This window comes from Trichosurus vulpecula, chromosome 4 (assembly GCF_011100635.1).
Source record: "Trichosurus vulpecula isolate mTriVul1 chromosome 4, mTriVul1.pri, whole genome shotgun sequence".
Classification (NCBI taxonomy): domain Eukaryota; kingdom Metazoa; phylum Chordata; class Mammalia; order Diprotodontia; family Phalangeridae; genus Trichosurus; species Trichosurus vulpecula.
Genome location: NC_050576.1, coordinates 268,642,631 through 268,660,841, shown reverse-complemented (window position 1 = coordinate 268,660,841; position 18,211 = coordinate 268,642,631). Strand labels below are relative to the sequence as shown.

Genomic DNA, 18,211 nt, shown 5'->3' with positions numbered 1-18,211 from the left:
AAAATATCTGATTATTAATTATTAATGCTAGCAGCCTGATCCTTTGTATTAACTATTCTTTGGGAGTAAAAAATTCATCTTTGAGAACAGAATGATTCTTCTAAGGGTCTAAGAGGAATGTGCCCTGAAAACTCACCTAACCTAGATCAGACGCAGACAAAAACTGTTGCCTCCTTGATCTTCGGCAGAGATTCTGGACCTTTCTTTAGAGCTCATTTCAGTGTTTCACAACCTGCTTAAGAGAATTCTTGATTTTTACGCTGGAAATGTCTCATGCTTCAGTTTAAGCTGGTTTTCTCACTTGGTCCTCAAGCAATGGTATGGCATACAAGGCCAGAAGTCAAAATACTTGGGTTCTAGTCCAGCTCGGCCCCTTAACCATATAACTTCAAGTAGGTTGCTTAAATTCTCTGACCCTCGGTGCTCATCTGTGAAATGGGGATGATGATAAAAGTTCATAGTTTATATAGATTTATATTTATATAGTTTATAAAAATATTTATAGTTTGCAGAGTACTTTACATAAATTATCTCACTGAAGCTTCACACTCACCTGGGAGGTGGGGGCTATGTTTATTATCACCATTTCAAGTATCTCAGGGTCATGGCTCTAGAGCTGGAAGGAACTGCCACAGCCATCTAGTGCCCAGGGCCACATAGCTAGTGTCTGAGGTAAGATCTGAACTCGTCTTCCTGGCTCCGAATCCAGCACTCTATAGACTGTGCCACCCAGGTGTTCCTTGGTTTGCCTCGGTTTCCTTATCTGTAATATAAGGTTAATAATAGCACCTACTTCCTAGGTTTTCTGTGAAGATGAGTGCAATAACATATATACCATATTTTGCAAACCTTAAAGTGCTACATAAACGCTAGCTAGCATTTTATTTGGCTTGATTCTGTGGAGAGCCTATAAATAATAAATACCCCTTAGGAGTAAAGTACTCATTCTTGGAAATTAAATAACTTTTAAAGTAACTAAGATATATGATAGTGCCTTTAAAAAAAAAGAAGTATTTAGTGTCTTTCAGGGTCCTGAGATTTCTTTCTCTCTCACTCGCTTGCTCTTATTTTTAAAATAAATAATTTATTTGTTTTTAACTTTTTTTTTTAATTTTGAGTACCAAATTCTCTCCTTCCCTCCCATCCCTCCCTCCCTCACTGAAAAGGCTTGAGAACGTAATATGATATCAGTTACATATCTCTTAAATGCTAAGCCCAATGGTCTCTCCTTGGATCTCACCCTATTTCACTTTCCCAACTAGTGGATAAATTTCTCCTCCTCGGGCTACTCTGACACTGCTTTGCCTTGGTCTCCCACTCATCTTGCTGCTCATTCTCAGTCTGTTTTTTCTGGAAGCCTGCCCATAAATTATGGGTGTCCCCTGAGGCTTGATGCTGGTCTTTCTTCTCACTATATTCTCTAGCTTAATAGCATCAGCTCCCATGGGTAGAACTCTCATTTCTATGCAGACAATACCCAAATTTATTTATCCAGCACTAATCTTTATTGTGAACCACAGTCTAGCATTGGCATCTCAAACTCAACATATTTTAAACAGAATTCATTAGAACTTCTCCCAAACTCATCACTCCTCCCAGCCTCCCTATTTCTGTTGAAGGACTCCAGGTATGAAATCTTGGTGTCGTCTTTCACAGTGCTATCTCCCTTACCATCATAGTCAATCAGAGCCAAATCTCTGTTTTTCCTTCCACAATGTCACTTAAACTTGTTCCTGTCTCTCTAATTGCACAGCCAGTTCCCTAGTTCCAGACCTCGACATGTCCCCTCTAGACTACTATGATAGGTCCTAACTGTTCTCTTCACTGCTGGTCTCTTCCCTCTCCAATCCATCCACCACACACTTTTCAAAAGAATACTCATAAGATCCATCTCTGACCGTATCACTTTCCTACTCAAAAATTTTGCCTCTAGAATAAAATACAAACTCTCCACAATCTGGCTCCAGTTTGTCCTTCCATATTTCATACTCCTCCTTTCACACATTCTACTTTCTATTCAAACTGGCCTTCCAGCTAGTGCTTCCCTCATCTCAACCCTGCTGTCTCCCATCTCTGCCCAAAGTTTTGTCCAGATTGTCCTTCATGCCTGGAATGCACACCCTCCACACCTCCACCAATTGGAATCCTCAGCTGAGCTCAGTGGTCATTTCCTGGTGCAGTGTTTCCAGATGATATGTTCTCTTCTTCCCCAAAGGATTTGGTATTGACCTATCTTGTATCTCTGTATACAGGGTATCCCAAGAGTCTTAGTGCACTTTTAAGCTTTAATAACTTCAGAAGTATAACTATTATAAACTTACTCCAAAAATAGCATTTCAAAGGTTAATTATTTGACCTTTTAAATGTTGATGTTTCTTATTAAAATGCTCTAGTTGATTTTTGAATTTTATAAGAACTTTTGTCCACTGCTGCTCATTGGCTGAAAGGATTGCATTTGCAATCCTAGTCTTAAAATCATCCAAAGAAGGTGCCTATCTGACACTTTTGATGTGACCCCCCCCAAAAAATCTAATGGAGATAGATCTGAGGTGATCAAGCAAGATGACCTCCTCTACCAGTCCACTGGTCTGAGAAGTCCACTACCATCCGGAGACTGTCACAGAGGCAATCTGTAATGACAGAGTGCCCCATCTTGTTAAAATTGAAATTAAAAATTTATTGTTCAAAATTCACAAAATCAGTGTAAAAGAAATTTAAATAAACTTGCAAATGATGATTTTGCAAGTTTGTAGCATTTATATTTCTTGAGTTATTAAAACAAAACCAAACTAAGATTTTTGAGATACCTTGTACATTAAATTCCCCTTCCACATCCCTAAACCTCCCCACCAAGAGTATAGGGACAGTTTAAAGTTTTCCTTGCCCATAGGAGACCCTTTTAATGTTAGCCAAATCAAATTGAATGTTTCCTAATAAGTATTATTAGTTCCCTCTTGTAGATGGGAAACAAGTTATAAAAAATTAGATATTTTCCAAAGCATAGGAAGAAAACTTCTAGAGAAATCATTAACTCCCCAAACTACATTTGCTCACATTTGCTCAAGTTCAATCTAATTCAGCAAATGTTCATTAAACATCTCCTATATGCAACACACCATTTGAGACTTGCAGAGATTGATTTGATTTGATCTAGCCTTCTGAGGCTGGAGGACATACAAAAATTCAACAAAGCACAGTTTATACCCTCAAGAAAGGGAGATTTGATATGTTCAAAAATAATTTTAATGCATATTAGAACATAAATTCAAAGGAACTATCCAAACAAAGTGTTGTAAGTAAGGGGTGCTTATGTACAAAGAGCTCTTAAAATAGAGTATATAGGATTTTACAGATAGGGAGACTGAGGCCAGGATAGCTGAGGACCCAGTAACAGCAAAAGAATTAGAGCCCAGGAATATGAATATAAAACACCACACCTCTGGACATGTTTTTCCATTCTCTTAGGAAACCAAACTGCTGTGTTTCCCAATGTGACATTTAAGTTGCTCTTACTCATTCTGCTGTTAGCTTTATACTTCCTGATAGAAGGGAAGTCATAATATCACTTTGATATTTATCCTCCCTCCACCAAATAAAACTAAAGCTTGAAAAGAAAAGAGTATGGGGAAAATCTTTAGGTGGATCGAGGTTCCCGCCCCCCCCCCCACCAATTACAACACAGCCTGAGCCAATGACTCCCTGAGCATCATCTGGGGAGTTAGATTGAAACCCATGAGTCTCATGTCCTCTGAATAAAATGAAGCTATTCCTGGCTGCAAATCTGTTGGATGTCTCTGTTCAAATACTGATGAGAAATCACAAGCTTGGGTCTAGCTTGCATCCAGCCTTGGGATGTGTGAGCTAAGAGGCATAGTTCTTTTAGTAATGATCATTAACTTTGAGCAACAGCATGCTTTTTAAATTTCCAAGACACCCCACCCTCAGATACTCCCCCAGAGGAGAATCATTGTAATCCTAAATTTTCTAGCATCAACCACTGATGCTTTTGACGGTGGGTAGTTGAGTAAGGTGTTCATCAAAATACTTATGTCCTGTCCTGCCATTCCGAAATAGAGGCAGTGGGGATCATTAGGCCCTCATGATGAATATTTCTCAGCCAAGAAGTGTCGGGCTGCTGGCAGAATACTTCATTCCCCTGAAACAGACTGGATCTGAAAACCAAACTCTCCTAACTTGGCAAGGGTTTTTGAGGTTTATCGTGAGAGTGACTCAGATATCACTCTCCAGTCCAAACAAATTTTAAACCCTGATGGAAGAATGATATACTTAACAGGGGTAGGGAACCTGCAGCCTTGAGGCCACACGTGGCCCTCTAGGTCCTCAAGTGTGGCCCTTTGACTGAATCCAAATTTCACCATCCAGACATTTTTTCTGTGAAGTTTGGATTCAGTCAAAAGGCCTCACTTGAGGACCTAGAGGGCCACATGTGGCCTCGAGGCTGCAGGTTCCCCACCCCTGAGGAGACACCATCTCTTCTTTTATCCTCTAGGAGAACTTGGTTCTCCTATATTCTTACTGCTTAAGAAAAATGTAAGACTCTGGAAAGTTCAAAGAGACTATTTATTTTTTATGAACTCTCTATGTCACACTATTGTGGTATTGAGTTAGAGGTAAATTAACCAGTTACTTTTTAACTTGACATATCATTCTAGAGCAAACAAGGCAACACTGAAAATCAACACAGGCTAGCTGGTGCCTGGATAAGCCCATACAATTGAAGTGAGATACTTTTGTGTTTTCCATGTTCACTCTGCATTCAAGATTGATCGATTTGGATAAAACATTGGGTTTCCTTGGGACATTCATATTTCTGGGAAAGTTAGGTAGAAAACTAGAAGCTTTTCTAAATCTCTCCCTGTAAGAAGCCCACAGTTGTGGATTTAGTTTCATTGACAATTTTACTGTCAAACCTTGCAGAAGTGAGGTATAGCATCTATGGCTGCTTTTATCTAAATAGATAACAGGGATTTAAATGTCTCTGGGAAGAAAAAAAGTGTTTACAGACTGGAGGCCATGGGATCAGAGTCTGATTCTTCAACAACCAGAACTAGCAAGGGCCAATTAGAATAGGCCTCTACTTTCCCAACTACATGTTTTTAGTTGTTTTTTATAATTCTCTTAAAATGAGTCAAATGCCATCCTGGATCTTGTCATCATTTTCCTCAACAATGTAAACAGATCCCAGATACTAAAGCATTGACCTTAGGCTCAGATACTTAGAGTTAGAAGGGACCTTAGAGGCCAGCTGCTCCAAACTACCCATTTTACAGATGAGTGAAATGACCTGCCCATCGTCACATAGCTAGAAATATAGGAGACAAGACAAGAACCTCGGTTTTCCAGAATTACACTGACACAGGACAAGAACCTCGGTTTTCCAGAATTAAAGTCCAGTCCTCCAACACTGACACAGGACAAGAACCTTGGTTTTTCAGAATTAAAGTCCAGTCCTCTAACACTGATACAGGACAAGAACCTCAGTTTTCTAGAATTAAAGTCTAGTCCTCTAACACGGACACAGGACAAGAACCTCAATTTTCCAGAATTAAAGTCCAGTTCTCTAACACTGATACAGGACAAGAACCTCAGTTTTCTAGAATTAATGTCCAGTCCTCTAACACTGACACTAAGATGCCTTTTAGCAAAAGCACACAGAGATATTGGGACTCAAGCCCTTGGCCACACATATACAAAGCTCTTATTGCTTTCTTCTAGTTTTACGTGATTGCACATATATAAACCATATCAAATTGCTTTCTGTCTTAGGGAGGGGAGACAGAGAAAATTTGGAATTCAAAAAAATTTTAATGAATATTAAATTTAACGTAGTGACATTTATTAATGTTTAATAATTAATAAATATTCAGTATTTATTCTATATATGTATAACATATAAGGTCACACAGATATATATATATTATATATATAAATATATAATATTAGTACATAATTTAATTTAATACTAAACTTAAATGAATACAAGGATTTGAAAAAACTAAAACATTATTTTTAAAAAATGCTTTATTCTAACAACTTTTGACAAACTCCTTTTGTGGGCACTATTTCCATAGATGTAAATCAACCACCCCTATGTGAGTTATTTTGTTAAATAGCTTTCCAGGGCCCCGACAGGCTGTGATTTGCCCATAGTCAGGTGGCTAGAATGTGTCAGAGGAAGAAATCAAACTCCCAAAATGGAACTCTATTATATCATGCTATATATCTTATTACCTTTGAAAACACTAAACTTAAGTGCTGTTTGTCCAAATTGAGCATCTTAGTTTTTAAGGCCATGAGTTTTATGGCTAGCTCCTTTCTTGGATTTTGTCTTCTGCAATTCAATCACTAAGCATTTATTAAGCACCTACTGTGTGCCAGGCACATAGGTGCTGGGGAGGTATTTTTTTTAAAGTAAGAAACAGTCAGATGGTGGTCCATCTGATCAACTGACTTGCCCTGGCCCTGCTCTGGAATGAATTCAAGTACTTCCAGAAAATGACCACTACTCCTTCAGTAGAAGGTAAACAGATTGAAGAAATTAGAATAGGCAAAGAAGAAACTAAATTGTCACTTTTTGCAGATGATATGATGATTTACTTAGAGAATCCTAGAGATTCAAGTAAAAAACTACTTGAAATAATAAACAACTTTAGCAAAGTTGCAGGATATAAAATAAACCCACATAAATCCTCGGCATTCCTATATATTATTAACAAAGACCAACATCAAGAGATAGAAAGAGAAATTCCATTTAAAGTTACCGTAGACACTATAAAATATTTGGGAGTCTATCTGCCAAGAGAAACCCAGGAACTATATGAACACAATTACGAAACACTTCTCACACAAATAAAGTCAAATCTAAATAAATGGAATAACATCAGTTGATCGTGGTTAGGCCAAGCTACTATAATAAAAATGACAATTTTACCTAAATTAATTTACTTATTCAGTGCCATACCAATCAAACTACCAAAAATTATTTTACAGAGCTGGATAAAATAATAACAAAATTCATCTGGAAGAACAAAAAGTCCAGAATATCAAAGGAATTATTGAAAAGAAATGCTAGGGAAGGTGGCCTAGCCATACCACCTATCAAACTCTACTACAAAGCAGCAGTGATCAAAACTACCTGGTACTAGCTAAGAAATAGAGTCGTGGATCAGTAGAATAGGTTAGGTACACAAGATGCATAATTCAATGACTATAGCAATCTACTCTTTGATAAACCCAAAGAATCCAGCTTCTGGGCTACGAATTCACTATTCCACAAAAACTGCTGGCAAAATTGGAAAATGGTACGGCAAAAATTGGACATAGACCAATATCTTACACCATATACCAAAATAAAGTCAAAATGGGTTCATGATTTAGGAATAAAGGCTGATACTATAAGCAATTTGGGAGAGCAAGGAATAGTTTACCTATCAGATTTATGGAAAAGCAAAGAATTCATGACCCAACAAGAGATAGAGAGCATTACAAAATGCAAAATGGATTTTGATTATGTTAAACTGAAAAGTTTTTGTATAAACAAAGCCAATGAAACAAAGACTAGGAGGGAAGCAGAAAATTGGGAGAAAATCTTTACAACCAATGTCTCTGATAAAGGCCTCATCTCTAAAATATACAGGGAACTGAGCCAAATTTATAGGAATAGAAGCCATTCCCCAATTGAGAAATGGTCAAAGGATATGAACAGGCAGTTTTCAGAGGGAGAAATTAAAGATACCTATAGCCATATGAAAAAATGTTCTAAATCACTATTGATTAGAGAAATGCCAATCAAAACAACTCTTAGGTACCACATCTCTCCTATCAGATTGGCTAACATGACAAAACAGGAAAATGATAAATGCTGGAGAGGATGTGGGAAAATTAGAACATTAATACATTGTTGGTGGAGTTGTGAACAGATCCAGCCATTTTGGAGAGCAATTTGCAACTATGCCCAAAGGGCTACAAAAATGTGCATACCCTTTGACCAAGCAATACCACTTCTAGGTCTATATCCCAAAGAGATCACACAAGTGGAAAAGGGACCTGTATATACAAAAATATTTTTAGCAGCTCTTTTCGTGGTGGCAAAGAATTGGAAATCAAGGGGATGCCCATCAATTGGGGAATGACGAAACAAGTTGTGGTATATGAATGTAATGGACTACTCTTGTGCTATAAGAAATGGGGAAGAAACAGACTTCATAATAACCTGGAAAGACCTACATGATATGATGCTGCGTGAGAGGAGCAGAACTAGGAGAACATCGTACACAACCACAGACATATTCATTCTGTGACGACTAACTTTGATAGACTTGGCTCTCCTCAGCAATACAAGGCTCAAACACAGCTCCAAGGGATTCGTGATGGAAAAAGCTAGCCACATCCGGAGAAAGAGCTGTGGAGTCTGAATTCAGACTGAGGCAGACTACTTGCTCTCTCTTTTTTTCTCTTCTTTTTTGGTTTTGTTTCTTCTCTCTCATTATTCATTCCATTGGTCATAATTCTTCTTTGCAACTTGACTATTGTATAAATAAGTTTAATGTGAAGGTTTATGTAGAATCTATATAGGACTGCATGCTGTTTTGGAGGGGAAGTAGGAGGGGAGGGAAGGGAAGAAAATTTGAAACTCAAAAACATGTAAAACTAAGTGTTGTAAACTAAAAATAAAAAAATCTAATTATAATAATAATATAAAAAGAAGGTAAACAGAATCTCTTGATAATGGAAAAGAAGACCTAGTTCTCCATTCCTGAGAAGAAATTGACAGGATTGATTTAGTTCTCAGTGGAGAACTGAAGGAAACTCTTCCTGGAGCTCATTACCTTGTCAAAAGTTTGGATAATGCATTAGACCTTCTCAAACTTCCAGAACTAGCAAATAAGGTGGACATAATTTGGATAGTTGGAGGCAGCTCTGTTTTTAAGGAAGTAAGGAAGAAACCTGGTCATCAGTGACTGTGACAAGAATTTTGTAAGGATTTGAGAGTGACACAACTTTTTTCCAGAAATGGATCTAAAGAAATATAAACTTCTTCCTGAATATCCAGGTGTTCTTACTGAGGTCCAGGAAGAAAAAGGCATTCAGTATAAATTTGAAGTATATGAAAAACATGGTTAATACGAAAGGTTTGAAGGCTGTTGTTTCCAACTAATTTTTCCACTGAAAATTATTTTTGTATGATGTTAGTATAAAAACTATTATTAGAAATATTGTGTTTATTTTTACTTAATGTACCAATAAACATTTATTAAGTGCCTACTTTGTGCCAGGCACTGTGCTAAGCTCCGGGGATACAAAAAGAGGCAAAAGACAGTCTCTGCCCTCAGAGAGCTCATAGTCCAATAAGAGAGACCAGATGCAAGAAAATATGTACAAGCAAACTATAGACTGGATAAATAGGAAATAATTAACAGAGGGAAGGTACTAGAATTAAGGACTTGGAGAAGGCTTCCTGTAGAAGGTGGGCTTTTAGTTGGGACTTAAAGGAAACCAGGGAAGTCAGAAAGGATCGAGGAGGAGAGAGAGCATTTCATGCATGGGGGACAGCCAGAAAGAATGCCCAGAACCAAGAGATGGGGTGTCTTGCTTGTGGAACAGCCAGGAAGCCAGTGTCGCTGGATGGAAGAATATGTGTGTTGAGGACCAAGGTATAAGACTGGAAAGGTAGGAGGGAGTTAAGTTATGAAAGCTTTGAATGCCAAACAAAAGATTTTGAATTTGGTCCCGGAGATAATAGGGAGCCACTAAGTTAACTGAGTAAGGAGCAGTGGGGTGGGTGCAGTATGATATGGTCAGGGAAAATTAGTGACTGAGTGGAGGATAAATTGGAGTGGGGACAGACTTGAAGCAGGCAGACCCACCAGTAGGTGACTGCAATAATCCAGGAAAATTACACAGTTATAAAAATGTACATGAAAATAACAACCAAGCAAGTGAAACAATACTGGGAAATTATAATGACCAAGCTTAGCCCCAAAGAAGAGTGATAGAAAGGCACCTCCCCCCACTTTGCATGAGTGGGAGACTGCTGCTGAGGAATACTGCTGATAACACCAGATTTTTTCAACATGTTGGTTAGTTTCGCTGTACTGCTTTTTCACTCTCTTATTTTTTGTTAAAAGAGATGCTCTCTGGGAGGAAGAAAAGTGAAGTGTAGGTAAGATAAAAAACAAAAATTAACAGTAAAAAAAATTTTGTTTTTAACAAAACCAAACCAAAAAATACTATTTCTCTATAAGAAATGACAAATATAGAAATGCCCGTGATACATTTTCAAATCCATTAGTTGAAGTGTGGAAGGCATCACGATGCAGTGGAAAGGGGAGGGAGCCTGTGTGTAGAGGCAGAGGACCTCGGTTCACATCCCACCCCTGCACCTTGTTACCTGTGTGACCTTAGGTAGGTCATTTATTCTTTCTAGGCCTGTTTCCTCATCATAAAATTAAGGAGTTGGATGAGGTGGCCTCTAAGGTTTCTTCCTGCTCTCAATCTATGACCTTATGATTATCTTTTTTATTTTTTAAATTTAATTTAAAAAATTTAAATTTAAAAATATGCTGTTAGATGGTTAAATTGGAACTTGTTAGTTTTTCATTCAAATGTAAAAATGAGGTATCGCTTTGCAAATCAGTACTACAGGGTGTTCACTTATAGGGGAAAAAATATGTAAAAGCAAACCAGTACTCTAGTCGGTGCATTTATGGTGTGACTGATGTGGCTCCTCTCTCCAGCAGCACAGATCACAACCTGCCAACACTTTCTCATATGGCGCTGTTCTTGTCTGCAGTCTTCCAAAGACCTATCTCAATCTACCCAATGTCCTCCTTATGTTCCTTTGGATTCTATGGACAACAACTCTTTTAAGGTTTCCCCTGGGAGGTAGGTGGGATCAGTATCTCCATTTTGCAGGTGAAGAAACTGAGGTAGATGACTTGCCCAGGTTACAAAGCTAGTGATTATCTGAAGCAAGATTTGAACTCAGATCTTCCTGTTTCCAAATCCACCTAGCTGCCTCTTTCTTGCTAGATAACTTGTTCTACTCCCTTTTTCTATCATTAATTTCCTGGATGGTGTCCTTTATGCGACTTCTTGCATACATGTCATGATTGGTAATGGGCTGTACTTAGAACCACCATGTTTCTCTCAATTCTTTTTCCATTTGGTTTCCTGTATAGGTGGACAGAATAAACCTTTGAGTGGTGATAGCTCCCTGTTTTTATACTTTGACTGGTGTTTATCATTAGCCAATCATCGAACATGGTTGTTTCTGTTGTTACATCTCTAAGGAACCTTGAATGATCTTGATATTTGGATGGGAGACACTTCGTTGTAGAAGAGCCTATAAAATGGTCTTTTGTTCTTAAAAAAAAGTACAAAACAATCCTATGAACTTCTGAATATCTCAACTACTATTCTTCCTGCATTTCAGCTACTTCCCTGGTAGTTATACACAGAGAGTTTTCTCCTTCCCCTTTTCAGTTTAATATGTGCAAGGATATTTATAGCGGCTCTTTTTGTGGTAGCCAAGAATTGGAAATCAAAGGGATGCCCATCAATTGGGGAATGGCTGAACAAGCTGTGGTATATGAAGGTAATGGAATACTATTGTGCCATAAGAAATGGGGATGATACGGACTTCGTAACAACCTGGAAAAACCTACACGACATAATGCTGAGTGAGCGGAGCAGAGCCAGGAGAACATTGTACACAGCCACAGATATATGGACTCCGTGAGGACCAACCTTGACATACTTCACTCTTCTCAGCAACGTAAGGTGCAAGGACAACTCCAGGGGACTCACGATGGAGAATGCTATCTTCATCCAGAGAAAGAACTGTGAAGTTTGAATACAGATTGAGGCGCACTACATGCTCGCCTTTTTTGCTTCTCTTTTGTTTTTGTTTTTGGGTTTTTTTTTTGGTTCTGTTTCTTCTTTATCATGATTCATTCCATTGGTCATAATTCTTCTCCACAACTTGACTAGTGTATAAATTAATTCAATGTGAAGTTATACATGGTAGTTAAATGAGATTCCATGCCGTCTTGGGGAGGGAGGGGAGAAAATCTGGAACTCAAAATTATGTAGAACCGTGTGTGGTAAACTAAAAATAAATAAAAAAAGTGTTATGCTAAAAAAAAAAAATTAGCTTTGCAAGACACTAGATAAGCATATTCTTACCAGCCTTTGTAAAGTGCCCTCCATTCTCAACCAGGAGCCTGTCATTCCTATATTTTAGGCCACGGTCCGGAGATCCACATCCAGTTCTCAGACACAGCCTCCATAGACAAACAATCAACAGGCTTTTATTAAGCACCTACTGTTTGGTAAACACTATCCTAGGGGCCTGACTTACAACCATAAAAGTTGAGTAGTCTCCCATCTTCATGGAGTTTACATTCTAACAAGGGAGATGGTGTGCACATATATTGGTATATACAAACCACAGAGAAAATAGAAACTAGGAAATTTAGTAGGAATGGGAGGCATTAGCATCTGGAGGGACCTGGAAAGACCTCATTCAGAAAGTGGAACTGGAGTTGATACTCAAAGAAAACCAGGAATTCTGAGACGTAGGGGTGAGGACAGAGTGTATTCCAGGCATGGGGGTCAGGTTGGGGCTAGGGAAAGTGGGGTGAAGGGAAACAGCTAACACAAGGGCCCAGCAAGAGTCAGTTTGGCTGGACCATAGAGTGTGTGGAGAGAAGCAAAGTATAAAAAGGCCGTAAAGATTGGAAGGGACCAGGCCCTAAACAAAGGCATTTATTTTTGATCTTAGAGGCAAGAGGAAGTCACCGGAGTCTATTGAGTAGGGCACATGACATGGTCAGACCTGAGCTTCAGGGAAGTTGATTTGGCAGGTGTGTAGAGGGTAGATTGGAGAAGGGAGAGGGAGGCTCAATTAGGAGGCTATTATTTTAGTCCAAGAAAGAGGCGATGAGGGCCTGAACTAGGGTGGTGACTGTGAATAGAGAGTAGGGGACAAATGCAAGCATGGAGAGGTGGAAACGGCAGGCTTTGGCAACTTAATGAATGAATAAGAGTAAGGATTCTAGGATGAGCCTGAGGTTCTGATGCTGGTGATTGGGATGAACACAGGTACCCTCTACAAAGATAGGAATGTTTGGAAGAGAGGATGGCTTGGGGGAAAAATGTAATAAGCTCTGTTTTGGAGTTTAAGGGGTCGCCAGGACATCTAGTTTGACGCATCCAATAGGCAAATTGTGATGCAGGACTCAGGAAAGGGAATGGAAGGAAATCTATGTATGCAAGTCACCTCCATAGACATGATGGGAGCTGATGAGGTCACCATGAGTGAAGAGGGAGGAGGGGGCCAGTTAGAGGGGGTGATATGCATAACATACCAGCAAAGGAGACCAAAAAGGAACAGTCAGATGGGTAGGAGGATGGCCAAGGGGAAGGAGTATCAGAGGCAATAAGCATTTATTAAGCACTTAATGTTTGCCAGGCATTGTGGTAAGCACTGGGGGTACAAACACAAGCAAAAAGAAAGATCATTTCTGCCCTTGAGAAGTTTACATTCTAACAGGAGAAAACGACACACAAAAGTGAGCTGAATGTTGGAGAGCAGGTGGAAAGAACCTTCTTGGGGGGAGGGGAGTATATGGTAGCCAAAGTACAGAAAGTCAGAAACAGAGCTGGGAGGGAAATAAAGGTTGGCCAGCCTGAAACCCCACCCCTCAAATGGAGACCCCGGGAGGAACTCAACAGGAGAAGAGTGTTGTCGGCATAGTGGAGGGATATTTCAGGTTCGTGAGTCTGCAGAGGAAGATGGATGCTGCTGCTGCTGCTGCTGATGATGATCCTTCCTTATCAAAGAGGACCATGACATCAGGGAGGTGATGCCACGATGTGCAAGTGAATTGGATTTAAGTGAAAGTGGGCTGTGGATGAAAGAAAACTCAGAAAAGGAGGGAGTATCAAGGAGAAAAGAGCTTTATCCGTGCTAAATCCTTCATAGAAGTCAAGAACAATTAGGATTGAGAAAAGCCATTAGATGTGGTAGTTGGGTGATACATTAAAATCTTTGAACAGAACAGTTTTGGTTGAACAATGAGGTCAGAAGCCAGATTAGTGATGGTTTTGAAGAAAATGAGAAGAGAGGAAGTAGAGATTGGCTTTGAAAATTTAATTTGGCTTAGAAAAAGAGAATAGATGTAGGATGATAACCTGTGGAGATGGTAGCATGTAGCAAGGTGTTTTTATTTTTTCAGAATGGCGTTGTCAGGGACATGTTTGTAGGCAACAGGAAAGGAATTGGTAGAAAGTAGGAGTTTGAAGATGAAAGGAAGCTTTTCTTTTCTGTATCCCTTGCTTTTAAATGATTAAAAACATCCCTTATGCACCTTTGATCTCCAGTTGCTTGCCTAAGACTTCAAGATCTTCCTTAATCCTCTCTAAGTTCCTTCATTCCTGCCAATATAAATCACCAGAAGTGGAGAATAGCCATCCATTTTGATAAATTTTGGGAGATTCTCTGATATACCTTGGATTCATGCCCCAGGAAAGACAAGAGAATCTAACAGTTGCCTCAGTTCCCCTGGGTAGGGAGTTACCAATGGCCACTACCCATCTCCTCTTTCTCTGCCAGACATTTACTAAGTAAGACATCTCTCATTTTACAGCATTTGTGGATTTATCATGCTTTGGGAGGCAAACAGCTAGTTCTTTATCAGAACATCCAGATCCCTGCTTTTCAGGAAGAGCCCCAGATTTGTGTTTTTGCTTTATTTTTATTTTTGCTTTTTAAGGAAAACTTCAGTGTCCTTGAGACCCTTCGGTAGAATAGTCCACACTTACAGAAGTCCTTCACCGTGGCAGAAATACAAACACTGTATACTCAATGGAAGTCACTTAAAAATTCCCTCTGAAATTAATTCAACAATTCTATTCAACTAATATTTCTTAAATGCCTGTTACAGCCTGGACACTGTGTTAGGTTCTGAGAATACAAAGACAAACACTGAAAAAGTCCTTGCCCTGGAAAAACTTACCATCTACCCTGGGGAACAAGTACACAGACAAATAAATGCAAAGTAATTTCAGGAGAGGGAAGGAACTAGCTGCTAGTGAGATCAAGTAAGTCCAGAGATTGGGCTGAACTTGAAGGAAGCTAAAGCAGCTAAGAGGAGGAGGAAAGGAGGTAGCGCAGTCCAGGCATGCAGGATATGCAAAAGCATGGAGAAAATTGATGGAATGTGTATGAAGAACACCAAGTATACTAGCCTGGCTAAAATGGGGAGTGTGTAAAAAGAAGTGTTGTACAGTAAGCCTGGAAAGGTTAAGTTGGAGCCATATCATGAAGGGCAAACCCACGACGTTGGGTTTTTTTTTTTTATTTTCTATTCCAGAGGCAATAAGGAGCCACTGGAGTTTCTGGGGCAGGGGAGTTACTCAGTAAGATCTGTGCTTAAGGAATATCCATTTTGCAGCTGAATGGAGGTTGCACTGTACATGGAAGAGACTTAAGGTGGTGAGGTTGATTAGGAGGATATCGAAATAGGCCAGGTGAGAGGTGATGTGGATTTGAATTCGGATGGTAGCATTTTGAAAAAAGGGAGGGAAATGGAATGGATTCATGGAGATGTTCTGGAGATAGAATTGACAAGATTTGGCAACTGGTTGGGTATAGAGGGTGAGAGTGAAGAGTGGAGGATGACTCTGAGGTTGGGAAGTTGTTACTGCTGTTCGTCCTTTTTCAAAGATGACATTACAGGGTGGTGTCCTGACATCTGTGTGAACTGGATTTAAGTGAGGCAGAGTCGTGCAGTCATCAGCCTTACTCTGTCTTCCAGAGTCATTGAAGTTCAGCAGCAGGACAAAAGTCAAGATGACCGGTGACAGCCTGGGACATAGCAGATGACCGCTGGCATCTTTGATGTCTGACCAAGCTCTGAGCGCTCCACAGCACCTACTTCAGCTGCCTTCGGAGCCACTGAACAAGTTGTTCTCATCCAGCCATTCTGCTGGGGATGGGGGGAGACATCTTACCTGCTTGGGTTAGATACCCCCAATTCACCCAGCCTGTGGGTTACCCTCAACCTGGTTTAGCCCCATCAGCCCAGATGATTATACTAGGGTGTGGCTGCTGGGCATCTCACAGCTTCTTGGAGCCTGTTGAAGCCCTTGATAGAAACAGGAAGGAAGAAGAATAGCATATTATATAGCCCTTAAGGCATGCAAAGGCTTCATGTACATAATTTATTGTTTGAGTTTATGCTTGAGATCATCAGCTTAGGCTTTTACACAGTTTATGGTGCTCATAAGTGCTTTCTTATCGCTTTCTTAACAACTTTATACACTTTTATCACTACTTTCTAGCTTTATACCATTTTTATCACCTCTAAATGTGACAGCCACACCTACCTTCCTAACCTCTTCTTTTGTGTTACCAATTTGTTTTACTTTTCTTACTTACCCAGACTTGTATAACACACTTAACGAGCGGCCACCCTGGCTTTTACTTCAAGACCTCCAGTGACCAGAAGCCAATGACTTCCAGAGTCAGAGAATGACACTGGCTTCTGGATTCTAAATCAGAGCTGATCTTTCAAATGGAGCAAGGTGAAGAGTGACAGACAGACGACTTCCAGGGAGGGGTCTTATAATTCATTTTTTTCTGGCATACCAATTGTCTATTCCATTCTCAAATGCATCCATCGCATGGTCACAGTTGTATCAGCAGATAGAGTCTTCCTCTTCATCTGTATCCTGCTGGTTGTATTTTTGACTCTAGCTCCACATCTCAACCAGCTAGTCCTATTGGGCCACCTTTCCCATTTCTCCCAACCTGGGACAGTCAGTTAAAATGCATTAATAAAGCACCTACTACGTGCCAGACACTGTTGCAAGTTCCAGGAGAAAGGCAAAAAACAATCCCTGCTCTGAAGGAGCTCACAGTTTAATGGGAGTGGGGGTGGGGTCGCAAGGAAAGGAATATAACAGCTGGCATTTATATGGCACTTTAGATGCAAAGCACTTTACAAATATTATCACAAAAATCCTGTAAGTGCTGTTTTTATCCCCATTTTACAGATGAGGAAACAGATGAACGTAAATTAAGTGACTTGCGCAGTGTCACACAGCAAAAAAGTATCTGTGGCTGGATTTGAAGTTAGGTCTTCCTGATTCGAGACTCAATGTTCTATCCACTGTGCTACCTGGCTGCCCTTCTAGACTAGATGGCACCCTTCAGACTGGACCTCCAAAAAGCATGCCCCCAACCCAAGATGGGAAGAGCAAGTTTAGTGAAATGAAATAGGGAAGCTTCTGACTTCTCATCTTCTTCCATACTCCTTAATACGTGTGTTTCTTTTATATTCTTACTTTTATTCTTGAACTAGAATGTCAGCTCCATAAGGGCAGATGCTGTGTCACACAAATCTTTGCGTCTTCCCTAATACCAGGAGCTGTGTTCTGCATGTGTTAAGTACATAATAAGATTATGTCTCCCTGATAGAATATAATACTCTTGAGGGCAGGGACTGTTTCATTTTTGAATGTCCAAATGTCCCGTCTCCAGTATAATGCTTGGTACATTGTAGGGACTTAGTGAGTGTTGAGCTGAATGGGAATTGATAGATGTTTGTCTAGCTGTTGACTACACTTCTTGATACCTAACGACATTTGGAAAGAAGATGACACAGAAGTAATGGGGTCATACTCTCATACTGGCAAATCCCCACCCAATTGTAGACGATGTTGTTAAATGTGCTGTCTGTGTTCAACAGCTGTTTCCGAACAACTCCAAGCTATGGAAGGCAGGACTCTTCCCAAAGGGCTCAGTAATTGACCTAGCAAAGAGCTACCATGTTCAGAATATTCAAAGCTAAAAATAAGTGGGCATTTTTGGTGTTATAATATGTATAAGACTAACTCCTCCTTTAGTCTTTGAGAATCCAAACACTTTTCTGTGAATAAATGATTCCAAAAGCAATAGAAAAAAATTGAAGCTATTACAGCTTAAAATTTCATTAAGACTTTTGGAATGCCATTACATACACACATGTGTATGTACGCACATATACATACATATGTGTGTATATAAATATATACTATCCTTTTCATCTTTATGTGTCAGGAACTTGCCTTTAGAGCAAAGCATGAATCACTATGGCTTATATACTAGATTTTAAGCTTCTTGAGGGCAGTAACCATGCCCATT

At 39.5% G+C, this 18,211-nt stretch overlaps 1 pseudogene; it reads left to right on the top strand.

Moving 5' to 3' along the window:
- Positions 1-6,475: 6,475 nt before the first annotated feature.
- LOC118848841 lies at positions 6,476-9,144 on the top strand (annotated as a pseudogene).
- Positions 9,145-18,211: the final 9,067 nt, after the last annotated feature.